Source organism: Chelonia mydas, chromosome 3 (assembly GCF_015237465.2).
Source record: "Chelonia mydas isolate rCheMyd1 chromosome 3, rCheMyd1.pri.v2, whole genome shotgun sequence".
In the NCBI taxonomy this organism is placed as follows: Eukaryota; Metazoa; Chordata; order Testudines; family Cheloniidae; genus Chelonia; species Chelonia mydas.
The window spans coordinates 98077041-98104578 of NC_057851.1; the positions used below are offsets into that span (position 1 = coordinate 98077041).

Sequence of the window (27538 nt, forward strand, 5' to 3'; positions counted from 1 at the left end):
GATCAGTGTAGCCTATAGGGCTAGCCTGCTTGCTTGCCTATATATCTTTTCTTATGGGTTTGATTATTTGTTTTATAATAATAGGTTTATAGATTTATATTAGAGTATTTTTGGCTGTAACGCAAGGGACCTACAGGCCACATTCTGTATGTTGAGCTTAGGCAAAGTTAGCATATATATGTTCAGGATCTTTCATCTAGATATGTGGTGATCAGCTAAAGCATAAGGTCCATATATGGTTGTGACCTTTAACATAGACATGTGAAGATGCGTTAAAGCAAATTGGTACAGAGGGGTTACCTAAGTTTATATCCTCTTTAAACGAAACAAATACACCACAAAGAACATGCAAACATCAGGTTAGGAAAAAAATAACAGATGTAAATATGAACTAGTGGTCATTAATATGTATGTATATGTCACCTATGTCCCACAGTATTTGTGCCAGCAAGTTAAAGAAATATGGGCTGGATGAATGGACTATAAGGTGGTTAGAAAGCTGGCTAGATCGTCGGGCTCAACGAGTAGTGATAAATGGCTCCATGTCTAGTTGGCAGCCGGTATCAAGCAGAGTGCCCCAAGGGTCGGTCACGGGGCCGGTTTTCTTCAATATCTTCATTAATGATCTGGAAGATGGCAGGATTGCACTCTCAGCAAGTTTGCAGATGACACTAAACTGGAAGGAGTGGTAGATATGCTGGATGGTAGGGATAGGATACAGAGGGACCTAGACAAATTAGAGTATTGGGCCAAAAGAAATCTGATGAGGTTCAACAAGGACAAGTGCAGAGTCCTGCATTTAGGACGGAAGAATCCCATGCACTGCTACAGACTAGGGACCGAGAGTCTAGGCAGCAGTTTTGCAGAAAAGGATCTAGGGGTTACGGTGGATGAGAAGCTGGATATGAGTCAACAGTGTTGCCCTTGTTGCCAAGAAGGCATTTTGGGCTGTATAAGTAGGAGCATTGCCAGCAGATTGAGGGACATGATTGTTCCCTTCTATTTGGCATTGGTGAGGCCCCATCTGAAGTACTGTGTCCAGTTTTGGGCCCCACACTACAAGAAGGATGTGGAAAAATTGGAAAGTGTCCTGCAGAGGGCAACAAAAATGATTTGGGGGGCTGGAGCACATGACTTATGAGGAGAGGTTGAGGGAACTGGGATTGTTTAGTCTGCAGAAGAGAAGAATGAGGGGGGATTTGATGGCTGCTTTCAACAACCTGAAAGGGGGTTCCAAAGAGGATGGATTTAAACTGTTCTCAGTGGTAGCAGATGACAGAACAAGGAGTAATGGTCTCAAGTTGCATAGGGGAGGTTTAGGTTGGATATTAGGAAAATCTTTTTCACTAGGAGGGTGGTGAAGCACTGGAATGCGTTACCTAGGGAGGTGATTGAAATCTACTTCCTTAGAGGCTTTTAAGGTCAGGCTCGAGAAAGCCCTAACTGGGATGATTTAGTTGGGGATTGGTCCTGCTTTGAGCAGGGGGTTGGATTAGATGACCTCCTGAGGTCCCTTCCAACCCTGATATTCTATGATTCTATCTATATGCACAAACATGCCAGTCTATAAAGTAAGTGTACCCTGATATATTGTGGGTGAAAAATTATGTTTGGACATAAAAGGAGGACTCAAGCATCAAGCTCTATAAGAAGGGTAACCCACCATGCCTAGGTAGTTTCTTTGTTCATAGTTCAGGGTTTATTATTCTTTTGTTTACTAGTCTATTAATTGGTAGTTTTAATTCTTAAGTTTTAAGTCAGTTAGTTAAGTAAAACTCTTACATCAGCTTTTCTAGTCTTTCTATAGCTTTTAGCTCTCTAGCTTCTCATAAGCTCTGCACCTCCCACTCAAGAATTTAGGAACCTGGACCTGAACTCTCTTGGCATGCCAGAGGCGAGGCTGCTCCTTTGTGTCTTACCACCAGGTTATCAAGGAAGGGTGTGAGTATATTAATCAAAAGCTTTATAGTATATAATACCATATGTATGTCTAGAACACTATTATTGCCTTATAACTCTGATTCTTTTTCCATTTAATTACTATTTGATTACTATTCCATTTATCTCAATGTGAGTGTCCTTGTCATATACCCCAAGGGTCCTTGCAAACTCTGTGTAGCCTAATAAGGACAAAAGCCTTATTATCTTCTGATCAAGTTAATTGGTGAGCCTATAACCCATATTATCTAAAATAATAATATTAACCTTCTAAAATCAGGCAACCTCAGCGATACGAGCAGGGATGATAAATCATGGCTTATTTGATCTTGGAAGCAGTGTGGACAGCTTTGGAGTCTGTGGGTCTCTGCGCTAGCTCCCATTCTTCTGAGTCTTTGGCCTCTCTGGGACAAGCCACTCAACAACATTGCCTTGTTTGTGGATGCACAGCTAAACAACAGAGAATATCCATTTCTCATTAGGGCTCTTTGCCTGCTTCAGCATCATTATAACTTAGGCAGAGATCCTGGTATCATCTTCTATTTTTCTGAAATATTGCATTAGGCTGCAAAAGTATTATGAAAAGCCCTTTGTCTGTATGTTTTCTTTATAGATTGTTAACTCTTAAGGGCTATCTTTCTTAAAGTGTCGGAATATGCCACCCGCTCAGTGAATAAATAAGAGCGTCTGTCTGTGTTTGTGGGGGAGGACGTAGTGTGGAAATGCTAATGTGGCCTAGTGAATAGAACACTTCCCAGCACTCCCACTGACCTGCTGAGGAACCCTGGATAAATCACTTTTCTCTGCTCCTCAGTTTTCCTAACTGTAAAATGGAGATGATCCTGACCTCCTTTGTAAAGTGCTTTGAGATCTATGGATGAAAAGCCATACATGAGAGCTAGGGACTGTTATTAATGTATTCAGTGAGACTCCATGTAGGAGTGGGGATGTACCTATATGAAGTAGTGTGCAAGCTCAGGGCTTACGTGAGGAAACAGAAGGTATCTGTGGAAAGAATATAGTATGGGGAATGTAGGGCCTTATTCTGCTCTCAGTTACACTGTCAAGGTTCCTCCCCCACTCTGAACGCTAGGGTACAGATGTGGGGACCGGCATGAAAACCTCCTAAGCTTATCTTTACCAGCTTAGGTCAAAACTTCCCCAAGGTACAAAATATTCCACCCTTTGTCCTTGGATTGGCCGCTACCACCACCAAACAAATACTGGTTACTGGGGAAGAGCTGTTTGGAAACGTTTTTCCCCCCAAATACTTCCCAAAACCTTGCACCCCACTTCCTGGACAAGGTTTGGTAAAAAGCTTCACCAATTTGCATAGGTGACCACAGACCCAAACCCTTGGATCAGAGAACAATGAAAAAGCATTCTGTTTTCTTACAAGAAGACTTTTAATAGAAATAGGAGTAAATAGAAGTAAAGAAATCCCCTCTGTAAAATCAGTATGGTAGATATCTTACAGGGTAATTAGATTCAAAACACAGAGAATCCCTCTAGGCAAAACCTTAAGTTACAAAAAAGATACACAGACAGAAATAGTTATTCTATTCAGCACAATTCTTTTCGCAGCCATTTAAAGAAATCATAATCTAACACATACCTAGCTAGATTACTTACTAAAAGTTCTAAGACTCCATTCCTGGTCTATCCCCGACAAAAGCAGCATATAGACAGAGACCCTTTGTTTCTCTCCCTCCTCCCAGCTTTTGAAAGTATCTTGTCTCCTCATGGGTCATTTTGATCAGGTGCCAGCGAGGTTACCTTTAGCTTCTTAACCCTTTACAGGTGAGAGGAGTTTTCCTCTGGCCAGGAGGGATTTTAAAGGGGTTTACCCTTCCCTTTATATTTATGACATACACCAGCTGAGATTCTTGGATTTGACATGATAACTGAGAGCAGAACCAGGACCAAAGTATGCACATTTGTGCATTTTTAAAATTATTTTTGAGTTGCAGGAGCACAGGATGTTTTTTAATCTGGTTGACATCACAGATTAATACCATGGTACAGTTTCAGTACAGCGGTGACCAGTAAGTGCGAAGACTTAATTTAAAGACTTTAGAAGAAAAGGAATGTCACTGTCTACATTACTGTCAGTGTTAATCCTAGATGTTAGAACTATGCTTTTTGAGTCTATTCATAACAAAATAGACATCTCTTTAATATAAAACTATTAAAACTCCCCTTGCTTTGACAATGTCAGTTCTTAGCAATTTTATAAACTAAACTAAACGATTTCCTTTTTAATTTAGTTCTTTCCTTCTTATTTGGGTGCAGGCACAGTGTCTGTAAAAGTAGTGGAAATTGTTATGAACGAGTTTCTGTTGGGTTGCACTCAGTTAATATATAGTGAAACCAAACACTAAATCATACACAGACAGCATGTTACTAGGAAAAAGATTCCCAGCATGTTTCACTGATATTTCAGTAGAGAGATCACATTGTGTAAAACTGAAAGCTAACCTTGTTTTGTAAAGATTGTTTTTTTATAGCAAACATACTGCTCGTGCACTCACACAGGAGCCGCACACATAAGTTGTTAACGCTCAGAGCAAGTGCTATGAGATGTAGCTTGCCATATCCTTCACTTTAATTGGTAGCCCAGGGTCCATATGGAGTAAGTTTGGCCACCTGTGTAAAAGACTGATCAAATTATTTAACAAACAATTTTGTATAATACTCAAAAAACACAGTGATAGAACTTGCTATGGGGCAGTCACTAGTACTTTTTTAATTTTAAGACATAGCTATAATTGACAGTCATATTTTTCCTTGTATCCCAACAAACACAAATTCTAATTTTTCTCAAAGAAATCCCCATACATATTGTGTCTATATGTGTAAAGTTCCCTTTTATAATTGATCATTTTAATATTTGTTTAGTAACTTGCATTTCCTCTTTCCAGTTCTCTTTTCTGATGGGTCTCTGACATTCAAAGTATGTTCTTTATCTCTCCAAAACCAATAAATGTTGGTAAATGGGTCACTATCTTGACAGATGCTTAGTCAAATCTGTTCTAAATGACAAGCCTCACTAGATTTTCACCACATTTACTTTTTAACAGTTAGTAGCAGTTCTCTGCCCATCCACCTCTGTCCTTGCAATGGAATACTGAGCAGCAGGGAAATGTGCTGGTTTCCTGTACTTAAACAAGACATTTAGAATCCATATGATTGCAGCCAATAAATACATGCCATGTCAATGGCTGCATATTAAAATATTGATGATAGAAATTCAGTTGACAAAAATAAAATAATTAAGAGACATTGATTTACTGCACATATTCGATGAATAACTGAACTATATGTGGAATCATTGACCAAATGAAATGGACTGAAAATATTTATTGCTTTTATTGTGCTTTTATTATCTGTATACTTACTGTAACCTCATAACTCATACTACCGCAGTTCTGCTATATTCCATAATTTTGGATACATACTACACTCTTTTATACTGCTTGTGTAAGAAAATGAATTGAACTGTCAACAGTTCTGTTTATTGTCAATAAAATTAGTAATATCCAGAAGTACTCAGAATCCCAGAGGCTGGTTAAATCAGTTCTGCTCTCTGGTCAGTTTCCCTGCCTTAGATTATAAAATTGCCACATGCTAGGATTCATTGTTTTATTGATATGCAAACACATTTGGTTGCTGCCGTATCATCATGACTGTGCTATTTTTTTAATAGGCTTATTATATTGTACCACTTTGTCTTTATAAATCAAACTGATTTAAGACCACTTCAATATAAAGGGTATTATTAATAAGCATTTTTGTTTTTCAATAAAATTCACTTTGTAATTGCTGCATGAAAAATATTAGCCTTCAGTAACAGTCTTCACAGCAATACACTGTGTTTTCATAGAAAAATATAATGTCAGAGCCTCAGTTGGTGTAAATCAGCTTAGCTCCATTGACTTAAACCAAGCTGTGACACCAAAGACTAACATTAAAGGAAGCTCTCCAGCTAAGCAGTTCTAAAACTCTCTGGCATAGCAACTGAGCATCTGATCCATTAGATATATATATATACCTATAACGAAAAGATTTAGGATAACATCTTAGAGCCAAACTCCGGCTGGCCCAGTACAAGTGAACTTAAAGAAAGAAAAGACCCAAAGAACCTTTTCCTGACTCTAGTGCACTTAATACAGGGATCAGACACCCTTTGGCTGGCTTTATTAAGCATGGTAAAGGGTGGGTGCAGGCTGTTCTCATTGAAATCACTTACCAACCCAAAGAATATATGCCTGTATTGAGTACGGTCATGGCTATGGCCCTCCAGTCCCATCCTTTGCATTGGTAAGTACCAATAGTGGAGCTCTGCAGCAAACACAAGTCACATCTTTTTCAGTGAGTAGAAAGAGCTGCATTGCGCTAGGGTTTCCCCAGTGCCCTTGGAGACTCCACCAGCGCCAGAGTACTAACACTGCTTCTTCTTATCAGAGTACTACAGAGGTTCACAGACAATAGCAGGAAGCCATGCATGGGTTAGCTTTGCCAACCCAGGATCCTGGGCACTTATGGTGCTGCTGTGATTTCACTGCTATTGTTACTCGAGCTAACTTTGACATACACATGCTGCCCGTGATCTACATGTCCTCATGTACTACAGTCACACTTCCCAGTGGCAGCACAGACATACCTTTAGGGCTTGTCTACACTGTAAACACTGTAGCAGTGCAGCAACGCCACAATAGCGCTTCAGTGAAGATGCTACCTGTGCCGACAGGAGGGCTTCTCCCATGTGAGTTGGTAGGCCACCTCCCTGAGAGGCAGTAGCTAGGTCAACAGGAAAATTCTCCCATCAGCCTAGTGCTGTCTACACCAGGGGTTAAGTCAGTTTAACTGCATCACTCAAGGGTGTGAATTTTTCATAGCCCTGAGCAACAGTTATACCAACCTAATTTCCTAGTGTCAACCAGGCCTTAAAGTGTCATCTAAAAAAATGTTAAGTGTAGACAATCATCCCCCATAATTCCTTCAGAAGTGGTATTTATATAGCATCCCACTGCCTCTTCCATTACTTAAGAAAATAGGTGGTCCATGAAAGGTTGGTTTCTACAGATCCATCTTGTACTGGTAATAAATGATATCCCGAAGAGTCTTAGACTGCTTTACACACAGAGCTTCCTTTAATGTTAGTCTTTTGTGTCTGATTTTATTGTAGCTTTGGAGAATGTCACAGAATCAGAGTTTAGCTCCCAATTACAGCTACACCCTAGGAAGAAAGTAGCTCATTACCAGATATTAAAATAAAGGGCATTCTTTTTTCTTAACAACAAAGCAAGATCCCACCCTAGTTCTAATGAAATCTTGCCAAATGGTAAAGTATAATCAGACTTGGCTTCAGCCGTGAGCACACTTAGAATTGTAATAGCCTTTTTTCATTTTAGCAGGCATGTCTTGGTCAAGTCTGGGACGGAGGCCTTATAAGGGTATCAGATGAAAGTGTGTGTGTGTGTGTGTGTGTGTGTGTGTGTGTGTACAAAAACAATGTAGACACCCATTCCAAGTTCTGGGCACCCTGCTATAATTTAATTTCACAATAGCTCCCCAATGACCTCCCCAACTATAAAATAACTCCCACAATGAACTAAAAATGTTCTTTGGTCTTCAACAATCCCCATTCCAAATGCCTGGGAGGAAAGATGCAGTGTGCCCTAAAGATTAGCAGATCCAGACTCTGATCAGACCTTTAATCAAAACTGCCCTGCCAGCAGCCCTTCCTGTTCATGACAAGGGGCATGAAGCTTGTGTACACCCTCCAATATTAACTCTGGCATTATGTCATGGGGAGAGAGGTAACAGGTTTCTTAAGTAACTAGTCATGGCTTTATAAGCTAAACCAACACTTTGAATTCCAGCTGGAGAATCTGACTGCTAGCCTGTGCAGGTCCAGAGTACTGTGGAAAATGTATTTCTGATATGACACTCCGCTTAAGAAATGGGCTGTCACATTCTGCACTGATTTCAGTTTCCAAAGAGGTCTCAGTGTAAAGTCTAATCTTAAGGTGACAAAAGCATGGTATGTGTAGCAAGAGCCACATTAGATGGATGAGATCACACTCTTCTGATTAGGCACAGATGAAAAAAGTGCTCATGATCACAACCACTACCTGAACATCCAGATGAGCCCAGCATCTAGTATCACATCTAAGCCTCAAACCCTGTGTTACAAATGGCAGTCCCACACTGTCAATCAAGCATGCCAAGTTCCATCAGTTCTTCTGCGGCTTTCCTCAGCTTACCAACATTATCTCCATCGTGAATGGCTTGAGACAGAGCCCACCAATTCTTATCCAAGCCACAAGCTCATCTAGACAACAGGGCATTTATTCCACTACACCAGTCATATCATAGAAGTGTAGGACTGGAATGGACCTCAAAAGGTCATCTAGTCTAGTCCCCTGTCCTCAAGGCAGGAATACATAATAACTAGGTCATTTCTGACAAGTGTTTGTCTAAACTGTTCTTAAAAACCTCTAATGACAGAGATTCCACAACTTCCCTAGGCAATTTGTTCCAGTGCTTACCCTGACAATTATAAAGTTTTTCTTAATGTCCAACCTAAACTGCCCTTGCGGCAATTTAAGCCCATTGCGTCTTGTCCTAGCCTCAAAGGTTAAAGAAAACAATTTTTCTCCTTCCTCCTCCTTGTAACAACCTTTTATGTACTTGAAAACTTATGTCCCCCCTCAGTCTTCTCTTCTCCAGACTAAACAAAGCCAATTTTTTCAATCTTCCCTCATAGGTCATGTTTGCTAGATCTTTAATCATTTTTGTTGCTCTTCTCTGTACATTCTCCAATTTGTCCACATCTTTCCTGAAATGTGCTGCCCAGAACTGGACACAATATTCCAGTTGAGGCTTAATCAGAGTGGAGTAGAGTGGAAGAATTACTTCTTGTGTCTTGCTTGCAACACTCCTACTAATACATCCCAGAATGATGTTTGCTTTTTTTCAGAACAGCGTTACACTGTTGACTCAAATTTAGCTTGTGATCCACTCTGACCCTCAGATCCCTTTCTGCAATACTCCGTCATTTGTAGTTATTTCCCATTTTGTATGTGTGCAACTGATTGTTCCTTCCTCAGTGGAGTACTTTGCATTTGTCCTTATTGAATTTCATCCTGTTTACTTCAGACCATTTCTCCAGTTTGTCAAGATGATTTTGAATTTTAATCCTGTCCTCCCAGATTGTTATTGTCTGAGAACTTTGTAAGTGTGCTCTCTATGGTATTATCTAAATCAGTTATGAAGATATTGAACAGAACAGGACTCAGGACCAACCCATGTGGGACCCCACTTGATGTGCCCTTCCAGCTAGACTGTTAACCACTGATAACAGCTCTCTGGGACCACTTTTCCAACCAGTTATGCACCTGCCTTATAGTATGCACCAGCCTTCATCTTGGCTGTATTTCCCTAGTTTGTTTATGAGAAGGTCATGCGAGACAGTATCAAAAGCCTTACTAAATTCAAGATATACTACTCCTTCCTATCCCAAGGCATGTTACCCCTGACAGAGAAAACTATTAGGTTGGTTTGGCACTATTTGTTCTTAACAAATCTATGTTGACTGTTAATTATCACCTTATTATACTTATTACACTTATACTTATCATCTTCTAGGTGTTTGAAAATTGATTGATGATTAATAGCTCCATTATCTTTCCGGGTACTGAAGTTAAGACGACTGGTCTGTAATTCCCCGGGTTGTCCTTGTTCCCCTTTTTATAGATTGGCACTATATTTGCCCTCTTCCAGGCCTCTGGAATCAATCCTGTCTTCCATGAGTTTTCAAAGATAATCACTGATTGTTCAGATATCTCCTCAATCAGCTCCTTGAGTATTCTAGAGGAGGCATTGCATCAGGCCCTGCCAACTTGGAGACATCTAACTTGTTCTTTCCCCTAATTTTTAACTTGTTCTTTCCCTATTTTAGCTTCAGATCCTACCTCATTTTCACTGGCGTTCACTATGTTAGATGTTCAATCACTACTTACCTTGTCAGACATGATATAGACATAAAGGTGGATGTTACCAGAATACTGAATACATTGTAGCCCATAACCCCTCATTAGCCTTACCAATGATATACTCATTCAAAAGAGTCCCCTGGGTACCCTGCATGACAGAAGCCTAGGACAGAGGTACAATTGCCAACCACTACTCAGAAAGACAGCAGAAGAGCCATTAAAAGCAATTTCTGCCACCCCTGCTAGGGTCTGCTGATGCCTCAACAAAAAACTCATGGTCAATGGTAACAAAGGTTGCTGCTGGACCTACTAGAATCAGAACAGTCATATTTGGAAGTATAAAGGACTTTTAAAGTGGGTGTAGAGAGGCCCTAGTGTAGTAATATCATCTGTAGCTATGGGACTTATGACTAATGCAACCAGTGCAGATTCCACTCCCGAGCAAGCCCTAATAATTCAACTGTCCAGGATAAAGTAAAAATAAAAATAAATCAGCAGATATAAAAACACTGCCAGAGCTGACCTCCCCGGACTTTTCTAAATTGCTTTTCCTCGTCTCTCCCCAGAAACTAAAAAAGGATGGATACCGGTAAATGGTTCCCAAGAAAGGAGGTGCCAAGAGTTTGTTTCTTGAAAGGAAACCTCACAATGGCTTCTTTAAGAATAGCTGGTGCCTTGACCCCACAGGAAAACATTGACAGTCTTCCCCCAACTAAAACTAGTCAGATAATCTCATGGGTCTTTCACATTTACAGCACCCAATCCCTAGGAGTTCTTTCGCCCCCACAGATTGGATACTAGGAAAGACCTAACATTAAAAATTAAGCTCTGTGAACTCTCACTGCCAAAATATAATGGAACAGCATTTTTTCCTAAGTATTAACTATGGTTTAAACAGCTCCCTTTTCTCACAATTTTTTCTTAATCTCAATGCCGGTGGCTCCTTTTTGTTATATAAAATTAGTGTAAATACTGTATTCAACTAATGCGTACTTTAGCTTCCTTTCTTCTAACATCATCAAAGCACCCAAGCCCCAGAACATTACATTTAGAAGATGTTTGTATTACCAATGAACCTTCCACAGTACATCTGATATTTGCTTTTGCTCATCATGCTGTTAAACCATGTAAATATTTTATTTCAGATGTTTAAAAAGAAGACACTTGCTTCAGGGTTTAATAGAAGTCTCTAACTTTAAAAACTGTAGATTAAAAAAAGTCATTTTGAAGGATATAAAACATTAATTACAAGCAGTACTTATTCATGTAGAGTTTGTGCTTATTTTTTTCCCCCATCACCACTAATAGTCAGGAGTTAAACCATACCTGCAATATTTACTAAGTCCATCCATGGTACGGAAGCAGCACACCAGTTTGAAGCTAGGGTTTGTGCTCTAGAGAAGATTAAAAACTTTATTTACAACCTGGACATAAATCTGGGCTTGGATGACAGTAAAAATTGGCTTCCATCAAACAAATGAGGAAAGAGGGAAGAAATCTCTTTTATGTCCTCTGTTTTTTCAGAGGACAAACACAGTAGCTGGTTATTAGCAAACACTATTTACATTTTATCTTCTATATGATTAGAATAATAATCAAAGCGAGGATGGAGAATTCCTGTCTGTAAATGACTCACATGCAATGATTTTATGGCCTGAAATATAACCTCAACCCACCTGGTAGTTCCAGTCAGTAATACCCAGGAAATACCCTGTCAAAGTCATTGTAATTGTTTGTTACACAGTTGTGTTCTTCTGGGATTTATATTTTTCATGTTCCACTTTTGTGCATCTGACACCATTGCTGCCCATTTGCATCTGTTATTTATCCGATAGGGGAAATTAGAGGGTGCCTTGTTACTATGGTAAAGAAGACTGGATTGTACAAGTCGTTAAGATTAAGCAGATGGGTTTATTTTTGGTTGGTTGGTTTGTTTGTCAGACAAACACTCCGGGCAAGATTCTGCTCCAATTGAAGTCAATGGGACTATTCACTGAAGTAAAACAAGCTGCTATAGTTCTAGTTAAGACCAACTTTCTGTTGAAAGCTTGATTATTCTCAGTGCTCTAAAATCCACACAGTTGCTTGAGTTTTGGCATGACCCCTCAGGATGTGGGGTTCTGTTAGTGATCCAAATTTGGGGCCATTTGATCACAAGGTTCCTGCAGAACAGCACCCAGAAAAAATAAACATTTTTTTAAAGTTGAAAGATTCTGGGAACCTATTTCTGTTCAGAGATAGACGTTAAACCAGAGCTGAGATCATCATTAAGGTTAAGATTCTGTCATAGGTATTTTTAGTTAAACTCAGGGACGGGTTGCGGGCAATAAACAAAAATTCGCGGAAGCCCGTAACCTGTCCCTGACTTTTACTAAAAATACTCGAGGCGGGGGTGGGGGGGGGGGGGGAGGAAAGAGACACACAAAGAGTTCTGCCAGGGACTTACAGCTGCTCCAGCGGCAGGACCTGACTGCTGCTGCTCCAGCCCCAGGGATACTGACCCAACCCCAGCTACTGCTTCAGCCCTGGGGCCGCTGCTCTAGTGGCCTTGGGGCTGACAGCTGATCCAGCTTTTCCCCAGAGGAAGTCCTGGGGGTCCTGGAAAGTCACAGAATCTGTGACCACCATGACCAAATCCTATCCTTAATCATTATGCACCAGGGTCTCCAGTGCTGGAGGGTTACCCGGAAAGAGTGCCTGGCACCCACCATCTCTTGCGGGAAAATCAAATTAAAACATTTCAAAAAGAGTTTGCTTCTCCAGTTAGGTGCTTGAGAAGGTCTGCATGCCTATTTTGTGCACCTAATGGATTATACTGAGCATGTGCAGAGAGAGAGGTTAACTACCTGGAAAACTACCTCTACATTATAGGACATTGGTGGGTCTGACTATGTATAATAGTATTTGTTTCTGAGCCCCACCGCAGCCACTGAGAGTTCAACTCCATTGCAGGGCAGAAATCTGAGTTTAAAAAAGCAGGCATATTGCTCAAATCTGCCTTTATCAAAGGGGGATCTTTATTTTCTAGAAATGTAATCTGAGTACAGGAGAATATTCAGAAAGCACTAAAACTAGTTTTTGAAAATAAAATAAATACATGAGCAAATGTTCACTGGGAGGGGAGAGTGATTAAACATGGAAGAAGAAAAGGAGTACTTGTTTCACCTTAGAGTCTAAAAAATTTATTTGAGCATAAGCTTTCGTGAGCTACAGCTCACTTCATCGGATGCATTCAGTTGAAAATACAGTGGGGAGATTTATATACACAGAAAACATGAAACAGTGGGTGTTACCATACACACTGTAAGGAGAGCAATCACTTAAGGTGAGCTATTACCAGCAGGAGAGCGGGGAGGGAGAATAAACAAGGGGAAATAGTTTTACTTTGTGTAATGACCCATCCACGCCCAGTCTCTATTCAAGCCTAAGTTAATTGTATCCAGTTTGCAAATTAATTCCAATTCAGCAGTCTCTCATTGGAGTCTGTTTTTGAAGTTTTTTTTGTTGAAGAATTGCAACTTTTAGGTCTGTAATCGAGTGACCAAAGAGATTGAAGTGTTCTCCAACTGGTTTTTGAATGTTATAACATGGAAGAGTAGGCAGAAATAGAGAAGGGGTGGGGGCTCAGGTTATGGGGAGGGGACGGGAGCAGTGGGACACTGGGAAGAGGAATATGAGGGTAAGTGACAAGGAGACTGGGGAGAATAGGGTCAGGTGTACCTGTCTGCTCCACATTCCCATCCTGCATGTACGGGTGCCCACAGCACATCTACAGGGGTGACACACACCTCCTTTCCTGTCCTCCCTTATGTAAGCCAAGCTCTGGAGTGGATTTGCCTATCGCGGCGGGGTTTCTGAGCCCTGCTCCCTGCCCCCCATGTGTGCCAGGATCTGCAGTGAGGCTGCGCATTTGTGAGGGTGTGATCTGTTGTAATAATTGGGCCTACAACTTTACTCTAATTGTAAGGACACCTGTAAAAAGTGAGTTCAAGTTTATAAAGTGTCACAATAAGCCAAATCAATACATGTTGATGGGAAAAGGCACAAAAGGGAGATGAACAGACTAAATTAGTACAAACAAAAAGGCCTAGTAATATAATTCAAGGACAGTGCAAAATCACGCCTGGTTAAAAAAAAAAAGAGAGAGAAGTGTGGGACAGAAAATCATTGAACCAAAATTAGGTGTGTCATATGGACTTTGAATGGAGGTAAGGTGAAATGCAACAATTGCTGACTAAAAGAGGGGGAAGGAGTGAGACGTACCTGCCTTCTGAGACTATGGGATCTACCTTAACACCACTTTTCAGAGTAGCAGCCGTGTTAGTCTGTATCCGCAAAAAGAACAGGAGTACTTGTGGCACCTTAGAGACTAACAAATTTATCTGAGCATGAGCTTTCGTGAGCTACAGCTCACTTCATCGGATGCAGAGAATGGAACATATAGTAAGAAGATAGATAGATCGATAGACACACACATGCAGAGAAGGTGGAAGTTGCCATACAGACTGTGAGAGGCTAATTAGTTAAGATGAGCTATTATCAGCAGGAGAAAAAAAAAACTTTTGTAGTGATAATCAAGATGGCCCATTTAGACAGTTGACAAGAAGGTGTGAGGATACTTAACTTACGGAAATAGATTCAATATGTGTAATGACCCAGCCATAACACCACTGGCTTTTCTTTGGCCTCATCCTGAGAGATGTCCTGACCAGACTGGGCCATGCCAGAACAAGGTACTCGGATAGCATCTCCACTTCCACTGGTTAAATCCCAACCACCACACTTTGTTGTGTTCCACCCCCGCCCCGCCTTCCTGCACCACTGTGTCCTTTTCCTTCCCTACCTTATTTCTTCTATTTCTCATCTTTTTCCTTTTTCTTTCTCTCTAATAACAGTCTAGCTTAGCTGGCCAAGACTGCATATTTTACAATACGGCTGTAAGCCTGTGACCGTAAAGGCAACTAAATGCAATACCCTAAACAGCCTGACACTGGTGCAAGTTTGCCAACTCTTGGAGTGACTAATAAGATCATGTGCTGTGCCTGAACTTTTCCAGACGTGAGGTTGCAAGTGACTCAACACCAGAGATAGAAGCCGCTTTTCCTTTCTTTGCTGTTCTTTTCTCTCCCCTTTTGTGTGTGTCCTGTTTTATCTTCTGGGATCAAATGTGATCATATTTCAGCAATGACCGCGCATCTCAACTAACTTCCTCTCTTTTCTTCTGAAAGGACAGTCAGTTATTACCATTTAGGAGACTGTCAGATAGGGGTTTTTTGCCTCTAAAAACAATCTTCTGCTAATGAGAAAGGGATCTAGGACTATAATTAAAATGACAGGTTTCAGAGTAACAGCCGTGTTAGTCTGTATTCGCAAAAAGAAAAGGAGGACTTGTGGCACCTTAGAGACTAACCAATTTATTTGAGCATGAGCTTTCGTGAGCTACAGCTCACTTCATCGGATGCATACTGTGGAAATCGCAGAAGACATTATATACACAGACACCATGAAACAATACCTCCTCCCACCCCACTCTCCTGCTGGTAAGAGCTTATCTAAAATGATCATCAAGTTGGGCCATTTCCAGCACAAATCCAGGTTTTCTCACCCTCCGCCCTCCCACAAACAAACTCACTCTCTTGCTGGTAATAGCCCATCCAAAGTGACCACTGTCTTCACAATGCGTATGATAATCAAGGTGGGCCATTTCCTGCAGAAATCCAGGTTCTCTCACCCCCTCACCCCCCTCCAAAAACCACACACACAAACTCACTCTCCTGCTGGTAATAGCCTATCCAAAGTGACCACTCTCCTTACAACCTGCATGAAAATCAAAGTGGCCCATTTCCAGCACAAATCCAGGTTTTCTCACTCCCCCACCCCCATACTCACACAAACTCACTCTCCTGCTGGTAATAGCTCATCCGAAGTGACCACTCCCCCTACAATGTGCATGATAATCAAGGTGGGCCATTTCCAGCACAAATCCAGGTTTTCTCACCCTCCCCCCCCCCCCCACACAAACTCACTCTCCTGCTGGCAATAGCTCATCCAAACTGACCACTCTCCCCACACTGTGCATGACAATCAAGGTGGGCCACTTCCAGCATAAATCCAAGTTTAACCAGAACGTCTGGGGGGGGAGGGTGAGACAGCCCGTGCACGTCGGCGGAAGCACTCTATGTAGAAGTCCAGTCTGCATACCACACAACAGAACCACTAACCCAGGAACCTATCCTTGCAACAAAGCCCGTTGCCAACTGTGCCCACATATCTATTCAGGGGACACCATCACAGGGCCTAATAACATCAGCCACACTATCAGAGGCTCATTCACCTGCACATCCACCAATGTGATATATGCCATCATGTGCCAGCAATGCCCCTCTGCCATGTACATTGGTCAAACTGGACAGTCTCTACGTAAAAGAATAAATGGACACAAATCAGATGTCAAGAATTATAACATTCATAAACCAGTCGGAGAACACTTCAATCTCTCTGGTCACGCAATCAGAGACATGAAGGTCGCTATCTTACAACAAAAAAACTTCAAATCCAGAGTCCAGCGAGAAACTGCTGAATTGGAATTCATTTGCAAATTGGATACTATTAATTTAGGCTTAAATAGAGACTGGGAGTGGCTAAGTCATTATGCAAGGTAGCCTATTTCCCCTTGTTTTTTCCTTTCCCCCCCCCAGACGTTCTGGTTAAACTTGGATTTATGCTGGAAGTGGCCCACCTTGATTGTCATGCACAGTGTGGGGAGAGTGGTCAGTTTGGATGAGCTATTGCCAGCAGGAGAGTGAGTTTGTGTGGGGGGGGGGGGAGGGTGAGAAAACCTGGATTTGTGCTGGAAATGGCCCACCTTGATTATCATGCACATTGTAGGGGGAGTGGTCACTTCGGATGAGCTATTACCAGCAGGAGAGTGAGTTTGTGTGAGTATGGGGGTGGGGGAGTGAGAAAACCTGGATTTGTGCTGGAAATGGGCCACTTTGATTTTCATGCAGGTTGTAAGGAGAGTGGTCACTTTGGATAGGCTATTACCAGCAGGAGAGTGAGTTTGTGTGTGTGGTTTTTGGAGGGGGGTGAGGGGGTGAGAGAACCTGGATTTCTGCAGGAAATGGCCCACCTTGATTATTATACGCATTGTGAAGACAGTGGTCACTTTGGATGGGCTATTACCAGCAAGAGAGTGAGTTTGTTTGTGGGAGGGCGGAGGGTGAGAAAACCTGGATTTGTGCTGGAAATGGCCCAACTTGATGATCATTTTAGATAAGCTCTTACCAGCAGGAGAGTGGGGTGGGAGGAGGTATTGTTTCATGGTGTCTGTGTATATAATGTCTTCTGCGATTTCCACAGTATGCATCCGATGAAGTGAGCTGTAGCTCACGAAAGCTCATGCTCAAATAAATTGGTTAGTCTCTAAGGTGCCACAAGTCCTCCTTTTCTTTTTATAATTAAAATGAAAGTCTTATTTAGTACTTTACATATCAAATGCTTTAACTGTTTTTCCTTCTTTTTATGTATCTTTAATTAAAGATTTAAAAAAATTAATGGTGTGTTTGCCACGAAACTAAGCAGGTTGAGGTCTCTGGACATCCAACCCTGAATCTTGTTTAACACTGTGTAATGCTGGACAGTGACAGGGTCATGTTAAAAACTTTGACTCTTTGGGCCCATATATTCCATCTAAATTAATACAACTGACCCCCTTCCCTGCCATGTGAGCCAGGGTCTGGGGGATCTTGCTTTTCTGTGACCCTCTCCCTACCTCCACATATGAGCCAGAATCCAGGGAAGCCACCCTCTGGATGAGGAGCTTAGCACAGGCATGTTTGGAACATACACCGAGAACACACACTGGCAATACTGAGGTGAGGACATAGCCTGAGAACCAGTATGCTTGACACACATTAGAAAATCTCCAGCACATCTGAGGAGGATGGGAACACCCACTGACATGAATGGAGTAGATCCCTTGTCTCAGCCCTCTTGTTCCAGGCTGTATTCATCTCTTCCAGCTGAGGACATCTGCCTGAGATGAATGGGTCACTGGACACCTCTCTGAGCCTGCAGAGCTGACGTTTGAAACTCACCCTGGGCAGAAATCTGAGCATGACTTGAAAACATTTGGGGAAAATCTGCCTCCGTCAAGGGTCATTTTTCTTCATATAGACATATTTGGAGAAATGTAATTTGAGGAAAGGGAAGAGGGGAGGGGGTTAATGTAAGCGGGAGAGGATGGACAATATCAGGGATAGCAGAGGAAGTTGGTGGGCTCGGTGTGTGGGGCAGGCTTTCAGCCCCAAATTCTCCCCTTCTGTGTTTCTACTGGAAACTAGGGGAGCCCCACCTCTCTGCAAGGGGTCTGAGCTGTGTGTTCTGGGCAAGCCTGCTCCTCTTGAGGTGCCTGAGACCCTCTTACCTGTCCCTCCAAGTGAGCTGGGATCTGGGGTGGGAGGGACTGAGGGCAACACACATTTGAACATCTGAAATCCAGACAATAAACAGGTAAGATAGACATCACCCCTAGGTGGGGTGGAGGGCTGGCCAGAGTGTGTGGAGGAAATGGGCACAATTTCAAGGAGGAGTGGAGATAATGATGTAAAGTTCTTTGAGAGCCTCTGGTGAAAAACACTAAATAAAAGGTAGGTCTTTAGATTATTACCTAGCTGTAGTAGCATGTTGTCAACTGTAAACATAAGTCCGAACTACAACTAAATGACCATTAACTCCTGCCAACAAACATTTCTCTTCTGTTTAAAAAATTAGGAAATTAAATGGTAAAATACTTTGCTAATGCAGAGTTCAGGTTGCCTGGTGATAGTGCCCGTCCTTCGAGAACACAAAGCTCAAACTTCTGAAAGCAGGAAATACAGAGTTAAAGCAAATGCCCATGCAACCTTAACTCTGTCCTCTTTGAGCAATGCCCCAACACACCCATAACACACGTGCCTCCACTCTGCTTTTCCCTGTAATGAACAGGTACTTCCTGCTCTTGCTCTACACTCAAACATGGAATCTGCTCCCTGACAGAACACCAAAGTTGTAAAATTTAATGACTTCATCCCCTTCACACTTGCGCACAGGACACCACCTAAACCTCTACTTTCCCCTACCCAGCATTCAATCCACAGACTGCTCTCATATCCCACCTCACTACTGACCATACCCACAGGAAGAAGTTCTCAGTGCCCTGCTATCTACACAATTCTGTATTGAAATGATGCAGACTGGAACCGCAAGGTACACAGGCGCCTCTTTCCTTTTCTAACACACATCAGGGGACTCAGACCCTTTTCAGACGTTTGAGTTTTGCTGAACTTGACATTCCGGACAACATAAGTCGTCACTGGACAACCTTACTCTGTGTTAATGTACTTTTTTTGCCTTTTAATTATTCCTTCATACATGAACAAACAATACTCTTTACTGAACATATCATGTTATTGATTTCACCCCATTCTTCCAATGTATTACAATTCTACTGTATTTCAACTCTACCGTTCAATGCATTTGTGATCCTTGCCACCTTTAGTTTGCTATTAGAGAGCACTATTTACAGATTTTGTCTTCTATATAATTGGAATAGTAATTATGGAGAGGAAGGGGATTTCCTGTGGATAAATGACCATCATGTGATGATTTTATGCCCTGAAATATAACTTCAATTTTTTTTTAAGTATAGGCTCATTTTCCAAGGGTCAGAACCTCATTGCATATAAACTGGGGGTAAGACTATAGTCTGATTAAAATTTTCATTGGAGTTGGACCCAGAAATGATTCCACTCAGGATAAGACACATTTGACACGAGCTAGAGAGGTAAAATTTTCATCTAGCTGTGAAACTCAAATCCTCAAAGTTCAGGGATATTGATTCAGGCTCATCTTCAGATTTGACGTTTACTGATTACTAGAACTGGGCAAATAATTTACAACAAGTAATTTGCGAGACAAAAAATCACCTCATTTTCTGATCAAAAAGTGTCAGTGAAAGTATTGTGATTTTCTCGGATTTATTCATCATTTGACATTATCTCCTGAACCATTTCTGTGAATAAGTTTTAGCCTGTACCTTGTTTGCAAACATTTATTTGAAAACATTCAATGCTTGAATTTCAAACTATCTTGATTGGAGATAGGGGTCACACGTATTACTTCTATTTCCTGATTGGCTGAGTAACTCTTATAAAACCATTTTCTGATGTCGTTATGCAAGATTACTAATTCAGAAGTCACTTTCTATTACTATTCTAAAACATTCACTTACCACTCACTGTTTTTGTGAACATTAGGAAATTCATTTCCTAAAATATTTTCACAAGGCAAACACAAAAGAGGAGCAAACCATGAAAAATAAACCAGACAAATATTCTCAAACATTTTCCCAGTACTCACTCAGCTCTGATGCTTACCTGAAGACACAAATTTCATTCCTGGATTGCTGCTTCATATTTAAAAGTAACACTTGATTGCATTTGCATCTGTTTTATAAGGGCATTTAATACATAACAACCCTTGAAAACTAGTTTTAATTTTTGTAAGGTATAGATTTTTTAATGTTCAGAAAAATATTACTGTAAAAAATGAAACAGTAGCCTGTACATTTGTATTTAGATTCAGGGACTCTTTGGTAAATATAATTATGGTGTATTTTCCATTTGTTTTCTTCCTTATATAAAATATTAATAACCTTGATGTTGCCTTTGAAAATGAAACTGGTTCATCTAAACATCTGACCTACCATGAAAATGGTGCCATCTTGAAAAATCTTAGTGGATCCTTCTTTTTAAGAATAGCACAATCCATTCAAAATAGTAAAATGTAACAAATATCAGGCATGTGACTTTCTGCCAGAGCAACAACGAACAACCAAAGCACATGAGGGAGGGACCATAACAACTGAAACAAGGGCTGCATATGGAAGATTTCAGCATGGAGAGCAGGAGCACATTTCTTCTGTGATCACAGAAGGACATTTGGGCTCATGCAGTCTAAATTCTATGAGACTGAAAATATGAAATATATATTGTTAAAGGCCTGGCCTCCTACCTTTCTCCCCACCTTCCAGGACTTGTACTCTTGATCCTCATTTGTTGTCTGCTTGTTCTAGCAGCATTCTTTACTTTTAAAGACTGCCTCAAGAGACAGCCTAGCCTACTCCTTGCTGTCATGAGAGTTGTGGGGACCATAATTCTCAGGGAGTAGACCCCTGCTACACAGCCAAAGAAGCCCACAGAGGCCACCGGGCTACTGCTTGGGGACCCTATTTGTTAATGAATACAGCCCTCAGCCATTTCTAGGAAACCATTGCTAACATTAATAGTGTTTCAAGCAAACCATTTATTTTGTCAGCCCACTTAAGAATAGTTGTATGATTCTGACACTTATTTGTTTAAAGGGTAATGTTTATAGGTAAATTGAGTTCCTTTAAAGGAGGTTTACTTGTTTAATTAAATGTTATGGACATATTATGAGCATCACAAGATTGTCTAAGAGTGGAACAAAACCATGTATGTAGTCACCTTTACCCAAACTTCTAGAAAGGTAACACAAAATATCTCCTTTAAAAGGCTCATTGTGTACAAAGACTGATATCATGTACATTTATCAGCCTAGCTCTGCTTACTCTACTGAACAAACAGGTTGAATCCAGCAGCCTAATCAGCTAATATCTACTTGCTAAAAGCAGCTACTAGAAATGTGTTTAATGTAAATACCTAACCACCTATTACTGGAGGCATAACATCTACTGTTGAGAAGCAACAATTTCCTGTTTCCCAATAGAAATGTCACAGTATTCCTTTAAAATTGTGATGTTGCTGAACATCAATGATATAGCATTACGTTGAATGCCCCTGATGTAACATATGGTGGCCCTAGCTGATTTTGTCAAATGCAAAGTGAAGTGTTTGTCCTTTCCAGGACAAACACAATTAGCTACTCCTTCATTATTCCACTATTAGAGAAAGTATTGTTTGTAGCAAAATATCCCCCATGTTTATAGGTCAACTGATGCATTACTTTGTATGCACAGGGGTCTAAACTAATGCCCAATAGCTCAGTCTCTTTTTAATAATCGTGGGGTGGGATTCACAGAAGTACCTAGGTGGCAAACGCCACTGAAATCTATAGGAGCTAGGTGCTGAAGTAACTTTGTGAATACCACCCTCGGTAACTTACCATTTTGATTTATATATATTATATAAAGCTAGATTTTACAGATAATAGGGCAAAGTCTGTGTTTACTTATAGCCTTTCAAACATATTGGTTACAAGGTAGTCTGGCAGTGAGTTCAGCATGCTGACTTAGTTCCGTGTCAGAGTTGTGCTCTCTCCCTCTCTCTCTCTCTCTCTCTCTCACACACACACACACACACACACACCTACCTACCTTAATTTGTGCCAGGACTTGCCAAGTGCTGAGCCCTGGCACCTCTAGGCTTGGCAATTCATAGCCCCGGCATCTCTGGGCGTGCCGCATCACTTATGAAAGTAAAAAAATTTCTTGAGCCCCAGAACATAATTGCTTGAACCTTGGCACCTCTTTTATTACAAATTAAGCAACACACACACATACACACACACAGAGGAACTGCCTAGCTGCAGTGGCCTCTCCCATCTCCCTCTGGTCACCTGGCATGAGCTGAAGGGCCAAGGTTTCTTTATTGGCATATTTACTCTTCCATCCACAACCAAGACACTCCAACTTCCAAGCACTTATTTATGTAGGCCTGCTTTTACATGAGTAAATGGACATAGGTAAGGCCTCATTTCTTGGGTGATACGATTAGGGAGGTAAATGGGTCAGTAAACTAAGAGACAGAATGTCTGAACTAGCTTAGGTGATAGGTGGTTCATAGCTAAAGCATGCTATACAAGAATTGGTTCCTGCAGAGTAACCAAGCCAATCCCAAAATGTGTAATGCAATGTATAGTACATACAACGTAATGTGTAAATGTATATAAAAGAAGAGGTTTGCTCTGTAACTATGTAGTATGCTCTGTACCCACCCCCTACATTTGAGCCTGATAGTTTGATTGTATGCCAATGAAGAAAGCTCAGTGAACAGTTTGGAGTTGAGCTGAGTTCTTGGGAATCAAGTAAATAAGGTCTCAGAGGCTACCCCAGCAATTTATAATGGACAAATCAAGATAAGCACATATACCCAACTCTAAACAGTTTACACTCCAAATGCACTCCACTCTTATGGTCAAAGTGCATAGCCAAAGGCACAATCTTGCATTGCTACTTATTGAGTATCCAATAAATTAGCAAAGAAATCCTGTGGGAAATAGAAAGATTGAGGACCAAATTGAGAAGTGATGTATCCGAGTGGTATAACCTAGTTTTCTTTACAGTAACTTTATTTAGACTCACTCTGCTGATGTGTAATAAGTCTAATTCACATGCAAAGGCTTTCTAGGGAGGTGCAAGTTAAAGCAGGGCTGAGAAGGGTGTTTAACAGTGTATTTTGTGAAATGATTGTAAATTAACTCAACTTCAGCATCAAGGAAGGTGTGAATTAATGTAGAGCAGCACATGGACACTTTAGCATTAAATTTTCAAGTTGCTTGGCCACCTTTGGGTCACCCCCATGATGCAAAATTGTCCTTAAACTAGTGTAACCAGCCAGTGTAGGATTCCCCTTACACAAGGCATCAATGAGGGGCATAGAGCCTGTATAGTGGCTGTTGCATTGTCTCCTTCCTGTCCACCAGGACAGCGAGTGTGGCCAGGACATCGTTATTCACCAGTAAACCCCAGATGAAATTGCCCCTTGGGGTAGTTGGCTGCTGTTGCAAATTAGAGCAGCCCTGAGGCTGCTCCAACTTGAAACAGGGACTGGACCAGCACCAGGATCAGTAGGGCATAAATGTTGCTTAAAGTCAGGTTTGAACACTCCCTTCCTGGAGCTGTGTCAAGCTCTTCCTTGCGGCAGAGCAGCATCTGGGCCAAAGAATGCACTTTAGTAGTGATTTTTTTCCTACTGTGTGAAACAAAGAGGACTTCATCCTCTTAAGACTTTTTGCAAATGGTTCAACTTTTATTAATCTTTACAGTTTGTTTGACCTTACCGGTCATTCCCAAAGGGCTGGTACCATTTCTTTGCCAGCTTAAGAACGTAAACAGCTTTGGTTTGAGAAAGGATCCAAAAAATATACAGTATCTGACTTTCCCATGGAGCTACCGGGCAACATGAGAGAATGTTCTCTACTGCTCCTTCTGGGTTCCCTGAGCATCAGCTCCAAGAATAGGTTCAATAATGTTAGAGTGGCACTGGAAACACACAGTGAGATTTTTATTTCTACTAGTGGAACTAAAAAAAAAGAGGAAATTTTCATGCTGCTTTTACAAGTTTAGATTCAAACTGATATGCTCACTGTTAATATTTATAGTACTTGTGAGAAGAATACTTAGCTTCTTTTATCAGAGGATCTCAAAGCACTCACATAGAGTAACTGTTCAACAGCTCTTTGAGGTAGGTATCCTAAATCACAATCACACAACATAACATTATTGGTTTTTTTTTTAAACTCAGAATAAAAGTGTACCTGAAGGGGTATTGCTGTTTCTTTCTTCTCTGTGAGACTTATACTTATAGCGCCATGACTGTTCAGTCGTCAGGTTTTTTGGAAAGGAAATTAATTAGCAGAAAAAGACACAAATGCCTAGAGAATCTCAGGTCACATGAAACAATTAGGTTTTGCATGTGTGGAGAAATAGACTTTTTAAACATAAGGGATGATTTTAATGGAAAACAGCACAATTAGGAATGGGAAAACTTGTTTTGCCTAATTTCAAACTCACTGCAACATCATGTTCAAAAATTCAGCTTGAAACCAAATTTGGGCTTTTGTCCTTCTTAGGAAAGACTGTGAGAAAGGATCAGGGAGGGGAGTGAGAAAAAGTCATAATGAAAAATAAAAGACAGGGCCAAACTGATCCCTGATGTAACTCCATTGGCTTCAAACTCCATTGGCCAATAGTCCTACCATATACAGGGTATCACTTAAGTTAAGCTACCTGTCTTGGGGTCAGGGATATTTTATCCCTCATACAAAGCACAGATTTCCCTTTACCTAGAATACATTCTTAAAACTGACTCCCCCTTGGAGAAAAACTGGGTGTGAAATTAGAAAAAAAAATATTTGCAAATTAATTTTTTAAATCTTGAGAGGCCCCCAAATAGGTTTACAAAACCTTAAATTTCATGAGGTTTACCCACCCATATCTACAACCCTCAGAAGAAAATGGAAGTGGACAAAAAACAAATGTACTCAGATTTTGACCTTGATGCATGTGATTTAATGTAATTAATCATGTTAATTTTAACGTGTTGGGGGCTATATGGAAGACGGAGCTAGATTTGTCATTTAAACACTGTAGCCCAAAGTAAAGGTTTAATCACAGGAATAAAATGAGAAGAGGTTGTGCCAAATACGGCTCTAAAGTATATTAATGTAAATCTAGAGTAACTTCATTGAAGTTAATTTGGAGCTACTCCAGATTTACACCGGGGTGATTTAGAGCAGTAAGTGATTGACCTCTATATTTTTTCCCACAGTATATTCGGTTACTCTAATGTAAACAGATATTTTTTCTCCCAAGCATAAGGCTTGGGAATAGCTATTTATATGCAAAACTGGTATTTTGTATCGTTTTCTCTAGTTGTGTTGTGCTGAGGGAAGTGATGATGTATCTTCCCCCAAAAATGAAAATTTAAGCCTCTTTAAATGCACAATAAAATGAATTAATTTCAAATATAAAAAGAAAAAAAAGTGGTTTTGTAGCAAAGCAAAACTCAGCTGTCCAAATCCACTAGCATAATGATATCATCAGCGTAATGTCAAAACAGAGATTTCATTCTCAATATCACTGCCATGATGATGTTTCTAACTAATTAATATCCATCCTCTGCCACAGAATAGCACTTTTTTTTACTCATGAGCAAGGAGCCACTCCTGATCCCACTAAAATCAATGCCAGGAGCAGGAGTAAGCTCCGTGATGCTCCAGAGAATGATCAGAATCATAGCATTTGTTCCATTTGCGTTGTGTGAAAGACTTGTTTTTACTCCCACCCACATCTTAAAGCAGAGCTCAATCATCCTCCATTTCTTGAGCCCCCAAACCTCTCAGCGAGGTCAGTGGGAGCTTTGAGTGCTCAGGGACTGCAGGTCTGTATCCCAAGTTGCCAAATATTCATTCCTGTCTCATTACAGTGGAACGTCTCCCAAATCCAAAGAAAAACTGAAGGGAAAAATCATAAGGAATAGCAATATATCATCCAAACCAAAGTATTGTAAAACCTTCGGCTAAATTCTGCTCTCGGTTATACCACTCTGCCTCTGGAGTAATTCTGCAGAAGGCAATGGATTTATTCTGAATTCAGAACTCTGTACCTCAGAGTAGAATTGCAACTATTAGCTGTGTTATCCTTTCAGCTGTTGTGACTGGCTTTTCTTACTGATCTTTTCCACTACTACAGAGGTCATATTTCTGTCAATGCATCATTGTGTCAAACCCAATATTCATTGTAGAATAACTGATCTGATTAAGTCTTTAGCACAGAATACACAGCTTTGAAACAAAATTCTTCTCTCAGCTACCAGACTAGAAACTAATTCTGTTCAAAATGTAAGATACAGAAGCTTTAAGTACCTACCCAGTAGTTAGTTCCTCATCAAAAGTCAGAGCAACCTGCAGTTCCGGTGCATTAGTGACCCATTCCACATGAATCCCACTAGTTCAGCTGTTGCACATTTGAGTCTGACTCTACTTTACAGGCTGTTGAAAAAATCATCACTAGCAGGATGACGTAAACTTTAACTATTAGAAAAGATAAGCAAATAATACGTCTCCTCAGACAAGCTACCAATACATAGGAAGATAAATGCTTTTTTGTTAACTCAACCCCAGGGTTATGGAAATAAGTATACTAAATAAAGACAAGTGTTTATTGTGATCTAATTACAGTATGGCTGGTAGCACTACTTATTATTAAGGTTGCCCGACATTTCCCATTATAAGTCCCTGTTTTCAGTTGCCCTTTGCCAAACTTTAGCCATTTGGTCTGAAATTGCCCATGCTAGGTATGCCTCAGGCTGAACATTTTTGGAAATGTTTAGCTCAAATGGTTCAGCCATTTCTGGGAACAAGGCTAGGGAAAGTATGTTATTTTGTCCAGGTTAAAAAATTCTGTCAATCTTTTTCTTTGATATGCTCTAGTGCCCCCAGGCTTTGTACCGGGGAGTTGAAATTGGGCAGGGATGGGTGGTCTTTGTGGCTGGGATGTGCCTTTTTCCAGGTCTATGACAGTGTGCCCAAATTTGGCCAAGCTATAAGTCTTTGAAAAACTGCAGTTTCACATGCAGAGTAGAGACTTGCTAGAGCTTAACAGCTAAAATCTCTGAAGTTTTCATACTCACAGAGCATTCCCCACCCCTTCACAGCTCCTACAGTGACCAGACTGCACAGGCACCATCTCCACAGAGTGGCTGAACATGCTCCAGCCCAGAGCTACAGAGGTTCAGAAGGCCTATCCCTGTAATAGCTTCTCCAGGCTAGGTTGGGGACAGGCCCTGGAACTCTGC

The 27538-nt window shown here is 40.8% G+C and overlaps 1 protein-coding gene across 1 annotated transcript in view; it reads right to left on the reverse strand.

Moving 5' to 3' along the window:
- Nucleotides 1-26774, reverse strand: part of LOC102941956 (trace amine-associated receptor 1) — a 31441-nt gene extending 4667 nt beyond the window's left edge. Inside the window, exon 1 of the mRNA XM_043542926.1 lies at nt 26611-26774. The gene's annotated coding sequence lies outside the window, so the exon portion shown is untranslated. The remainder of the gene's footprint in view (nt 1-26610) is intronic.
- Between the last annotated feature and the right edge of the window lie 764 nt (nt 26775-27538).